We start from the raw sequence: 6,032 nt of genomic DNA, 5'->3' as shown, positions 1-6,032 counted from the left end.
GAAATTGGACCACTGAACTCTGGAGAGACCAGGTTCAGCTTCACTGAGCCTATTACTAAGAAAAAAAGAGAAAAGAGCTAATATCTAAATTATTTACCTAGTATTTAAAGAGTTAAGTAGTAATAAGAGTGTGCATTTGTATAATTAATTGTGCTTGTGCCTACATGTAACCAGGAAAGATGTACCTATTCCAGAAAAGTCATCAGTAAAGACATTGTAAAGTGAAAGAGAAATGTCTGGAGAAAAACTCTGTAAAGTGCAGTTATATCTAGAACTATAGCATGTCTGAGGTGCTCAGTCATCACAAGTAGCTATCATTCTTGAGGAACACTTTCTTTTGCTTCCCTTAACCATGTGTCTCATTCTGTGAGTTAGCCTCAGGTAAACAATTGCTACATTCCTATGTTCATGTCTCTATCTGGAGCTGGTAATAGCAAGGAACTATACTGCAGCTGGCAATTGCTCATGAATGACTATTTGTTGAAAAGACTGTGTATGCATGCAGTATGTATGGGAAAATCTTCCCCTTTCTCCTCTCCCATGGTTATGATGTCCTCCTTTTCCTCCTCTCCCTGAGATCCTTCCATTCTCCTCTACTGGGGTTCAGGCAAGATGGCTGACATGCTATTTTCACTTCCTTTCCCGTCCAAAAACCAACAATTTTTGTTTTTCAGAAACCATGACAATTTTTAAAAAACAAAAAAACTATTTCCATATTGAAAACTTTGAAATTGGAGAAAAACTGAACCAGCTCTAGTCAATAACTATGATTTAGCTTAAATAATAACAATGGAAAATAGAGGGAGTCAGTGATAATTAAAGTAAATCACACAGGTTCATCCAAAAGATATCTTGATTGGAGCCTGTGGTGGAAAGGTTTTCTGTGTACGTGGGCGATGGGAAGGCGGAGGGGATTACCAATACAACGTAAGTAGAAAAACTTACATCCTGTGGTCAGCCACATTCTTCCTTTTTGGTCTCACTCAGCTCATGTCTGTGTCTCTGTGAGAGACAGTTCATGTGAGTTACCTCCCTTTACTTTCCTACTGGCTGGCTTTTCAAGTCCAGTTTCAATTAGCTCTTGAGTAGGGCCGTGACCACCCTCCAAACTCATTTTGATGACTTGAATTCCAATCTCTTTGAAATATGAATCCTTCCTAGAAACTGGCCTTCTTCGCCTTTATTTTAATAACTGAGCATTAGCTCTGCCAAATTAGTTATTGTTTATATCATGAGCCCAATGCTTCTGCAACAACATTAATCTGTGCAGCCATTATATTCGCTATTTCATCAGGCAGTAAATAAAATGATCACACACAATGAATTAGTTTATCACTTATCTCTGTCCAGTATATTTCTCTGCAGATGGTCACCCACACAGTCAGGCTGTGATAGAGGCATATAAAAGGCTGTGTGAGCGACCTCTATGAGCTAAGATCAAGCGTAGTATCTGTTTTTATCAGTTTAATATCTGATATGTTCTCGATGTGAGAACTTTATATTAAATGGACATCTGCAGGGTGTTTCCCAGTAGATGATTGGTGTAATTGGCTAATGCTGCTGCTACTAACCCTGTAGCAGTTGTGCCCTGGGCTTCTGAAAAGGGTGATGGTTACAGTAAGTAGTGTTGCTGCAAAGACAATGGAAATGACATGCTTTCTATTTGGACATGAGGCACTGGTCCATATCACACATTGCTGATCCAGAAAACTTTCATTAAGAAAAACACTTTCTGACATACTGACCTTTCTGAATACTCTTTTTTAAAATCTAAAACTAAAAATTCTATATTGCATGTGGAAACTCTCAACTTAAAAATGACTAACCCAAATATGTTAAATCAATATTAATTTAAATATACTCCCTTAACTCCTGCCAAAAATATAAAATCGTGCTTCTGGGTGGCAATGCTGTTTTGAAGCTTGCGCCTGAGGATTAATTTTATGGTCCAGATAAGGAGTTTTGAGAGCAGACACTAATAAATCCTTTATTATAGTGGCTTTTTACTAGGCACTGTTGTAATAAAGATGATGGTGTCATTTCATCTGCAAATGCTCCCTTTTACCTTGCAACAGTGTTGTTTCAAAGGTTAAAGCAGTAAACCTAGGCAAAATTGCATGGCTTCTGATGCAGCATTGAAGGTTTTAAGTTATCAATTTTTGCACAAATTGTATGTTCAGAGTCCCCTTAAATCAGTGGTAATAAAAGCAGAGATGAGCTGAAGAGGCTTTGTTTTGGCTTTGCAAATCCTCATTTGTAAGGTTTGGTTTCATAAAACTAAAGCCAGCTGTCCATTTGATCTGAACCTCCAAACTCTGGGGAATCTCTAAATGTATTTCAATTAGCACAAAATCTTTTGCTGCAGTTAATGCCATGACTCTCTAGTGCCAGTTCACAATGAAAAAGCTACAAAGTCATTTGAATACAGTAGATGCCTCTTTTGGGATGCCTTCGTGGGTAGTTTTGAGACCTGCATTATTAGCAGAGCTGACTGAAATTTAGAATTTCTGTCCCATGGGAAATTTGAACATTTCAACATTTACTCTTAGGACAAAAAGTAGAAAATTTTGAAAATTTTCACAGAATGCAAATTCTAAAAAAATTCTATTTGGAAATGTCAAAATTATTTTGTTTTGACATTTTTGATCGAAATGAAACATTTTAACATTCTTGGAACTGAAATGCTTCATTTTGGTTTATTGAACTGACCCCAAATGCTTTAATACATCTGCTTTCCAGGCTGCTCCAGAGGCAATTGTGTTATTGGATGGGCCCATAGAGTTGATCACGAATGCTACTTACGTGGAGATAGACTAAGCCAATTGCCTCCAGTGGCAGGGTAATGTACGAGTCCCTAAGCACGAAAGTCCTTCATGTGCAGTTGGTGTGGAAGGTGCAAGCTGATAGACAGGAATAAGCAATGTGCAGCTTTTTGTAAACTGTCTGCATGTGTCATAGATACCACAGGACTGTTATCTGATGTTAGAGGCACAAACAGAACACCATGAGATTGACACACTCACAGCCTAAGTCCTTATTAAGCAGCAATTATTGCTATCAAGTATCATGAAGAAATCACTTTCCTGGGAGATGTCCCAATTAATTGAATTTTCCAACTCAGTTTGTCCTGTTTAAGTGGCATATATTGTACTAAAACTGGCAATTTAGTTGTAAACCATACTGTCAGTACACACTACATGAGGAGTCACGTAGTCTACTGGTCCAATCTTCCACCTTAGCTGATGAATCTATATGTATGATGTTAAGCTATAACCAAGAAATATGCGGCTGAACTGGGTTTGGAACAAGTGACCTCCTAATGGAACCTGACTCTGTGTCTTTTAGAAGGACATTAACTTGTGAAAGTGTTGTTAATTACTATTTTGTAGCAGAACGTGTGTTCCAAATATTTCACAGAAAACACACATTCGTGGGCATGATGGCGCAGTGAGGAAATTACATACACAGTGTGGGAAAGGGAGGACATGGGTAAACGATAATGTGGCAGCTCATTTCAGTCATGAGAGGTTTATTTTTGTAAGGGTTTGCACACTGTGTGCGCAGGCAATGCTGCAGCAGTACGATTCTTAGTAGTGACTTGACTGAGGCAAAGGTGGAGACTTGATGTATAGATTTTGAGATGTTTTACTAGGACTGATTAACAAAACAAAAGGCACTTAACTAAAATATCAGCCATATTATATCTATATATACTAAGCATTTCATAATATTTTAATTAGGGTCACATAATGGCTGGGAATATCCTATTGCCCAGAATCCTGGCGCAAGCAGAAATGCTATCTGAGCAAGTCAAAGCGTCAGCTGTCTTAGCTGCCAGAAAAAGACACTAGGGGAAGCTGGGAGCAGGCTGAGTGTCAGGCATAGCGGCTTACCCAGCTAGTTGGCAGTAGGGCATGAGTGGGAACTGAGCTGCCTCTGTGTGGTAGTGGAGAAGGAGCTGAGCAGACCAAAAGCAGTGAGCTGCCATTCAGAGGGAAGATGTGGAAGAAGGAGGGGCTAAGCAAAGCACAGATATTCAGTGAGGAGGAAGGGGAGAATGTCCTACATTAGTGGTTGTCCCTGAAATACCATCAGGTCCACAAATGACACTGCACATGCATGTTTCACAGAGCTTTTAACCACCAGGCCACCTGCCTTTTGGGACATATTCCTAATGGTGGAAATACTGTGCCAGATCCGTGGTCCTGTTCCATTCGCGTTGTACAGCCAAGCAGATTTAAACCTGGCTTAAAGGGCTAGTTGGGGATTCTCTCAAAGTGGGAAATATCCTGGTGATGCAGGGGCAGCATAGCAATTCTTACACTCTTCCTACCCCTAATGTAAGGCATTGTCAGGGGAAACTGTGCCTTGGATGCAGGAATGGCCCCGGATGCAGGAATGGTAGCCAGTATAAGAAAGAGAAGCTTTAGGCTGCTCTTTTTTGTGCCAGGGGTTGCTGCTGGTGCTGGTGCCTGCCAGCCCAAGACTGAGAAGCTGTAAAGGTGGCTTCGTACACCTCAACCCCGATATAACGCGACCCGATATAACACGAATTCGGATATAACACGGTAAAGCAGTGCTCTGGGCAGGCGGGGCTGTGCACTCCGGCGGATCGAAGCAAGTTCGATATAACACAGTTTCACCTATAACGCGGTTAGATTTTTTGGCTCCCGAGGACAGCGTTATATCGGGGTAGAGGTGTATTACATTTTTCTCTTTTCTGGGATTGCACCACAGATCAGCCCACCTGGATCATACAGGCTATTGTTCTTGTCCTGCAGCACTGTAGTGGTAGAACAGGGGTTTTCCACACTAAACTTAAACCAAACAAGCCCACAGATGTATATGCAGCAAAGCAGGCAGAGATAAGTAAATGGCCAAATGTAGCTGCTTTCCAGCCTATTGTGCAGTGGTTTGAAGGAGGACCTGGGAAAAAGCATGTTTGTGGAGAGTCACTGTAGAGGAGCGGACTCACCCCTGCAGCACCTCCTGCTGGTCTCTCAGGGAATTAGCTCGATTTCCAGCCTGGAGCACCCTCTGCAGGCCAGTGATCTACCTTGTCACTGGCCTCATGTCCCTCCCAGGACCCTGGTGCCCCGTTCTCTGGGTGCTGCCCCTTGGCAGTACCCACACATGCTGGGTCTCCCCTCCCAGGGGAACCCCCACCAGCTAATCCCACCTCGCCTCAGTGTAAGGCTACTGCCAGTCACCATCTAGCCCCACTCCCTGGGGCAGATGGCAGTATCAGCCACTCATCACAGACAAGGTTGGGTTTGGACCTGCTGCCTTTGCCTATCCCTGGGCTGCCCTCTGCAACCATCAGTACCTGTTGGCCCAATGCTAGGCCACAGCCTGGGACTTTCCAGGCTGGAACTCCCCAGCTCTTCTGCCTTTCCCCAGCCCTGTTCCACTCAGGTACTCTGTCTCGAACTCCCTGCAGCCAGGCCCTTCTCTCTCTAAATGCAAAGAGAGACTCTTGAGCCCCCTGGCTCCCAACCTCTTATATAGGGCCAGCTGAGGCCTGATTGGGGTGTGGCCCAGCTGCAGCCACTTCCCAATCAGCCCAGCTTAGCAACCCCCAGCCACAACCTTTCCCCAGGGCTGTTTTAAGCCCTTCAGGGCAGGAGCGGGGTAACCACCCCACTACAGTCACACTGAATGCTCAACAGCAACAACAAGCAGTGCTAGTGGAGGACTAACACAGTGCTATTCTGGATTGCAAACTAGTTAGACCTCATGCATGTCATTTATTGATGAGATTTTTCTACTTGGATTTGAAATAAATGACTATGTCGTCTCATTTCCGACTTGCAGCCTCAGACTGGTGATGACAGTAGCTTTTAAATTTATATTAAAAGAAGCAAAACTGAACATATAAAATGAAGTGAGAATCACACTATAGTAGACATAGGAACACTAGCACAAGAGTCCAAACCAGAAGAAGCAGAATGCAGAGGAATGCTTTAGCTAATCACAGTAGCCATCATATTTCAGTTGATTTATCTGAAAGAATGGAGCCATGGCCCCAAAAT

The 6,032-nt window shown here is 42.7% G+C and overlaps 1 non-coding gene across 1 annotated transcript; it reads left to right on the top strand.

The window, feature by feature from the left end:
* The first annotated feature begins 1,420 nt into the window (after positions 1 to 1,420).
* Positions 1,421 to 1,614, top strand: LOC112060343 (U2 spliceosomal RNA). The gene has a single exon (XR_002889660.2). It is a non-coding gene; the product is annotated as a U2 spliceosomal RNA (small nuclear RNA).
* Positions 1,615 to 6,032: the final 4,418 nt, after the last annotated feature.

The sequence above is a fragment of the Chrysemys picta genome, chromosome 1, assembly GCF_011386835.1.
Source record: "Chrysemys picta bellii isolate R12L10 chromosome 1, ASM1138683v2, whole genome shotgun sequence".
Lineage (NCBI taxonomy): Eukaryota > Metazoa > Chordata > Testudines > Emydidae > Chrysemys > Chrysemys picta.
The sequence above is the reverse complement of the archived record's forward strand: the minus strand, read 5'-3'. Positions and strand labels throughout refer to the sequence as shown.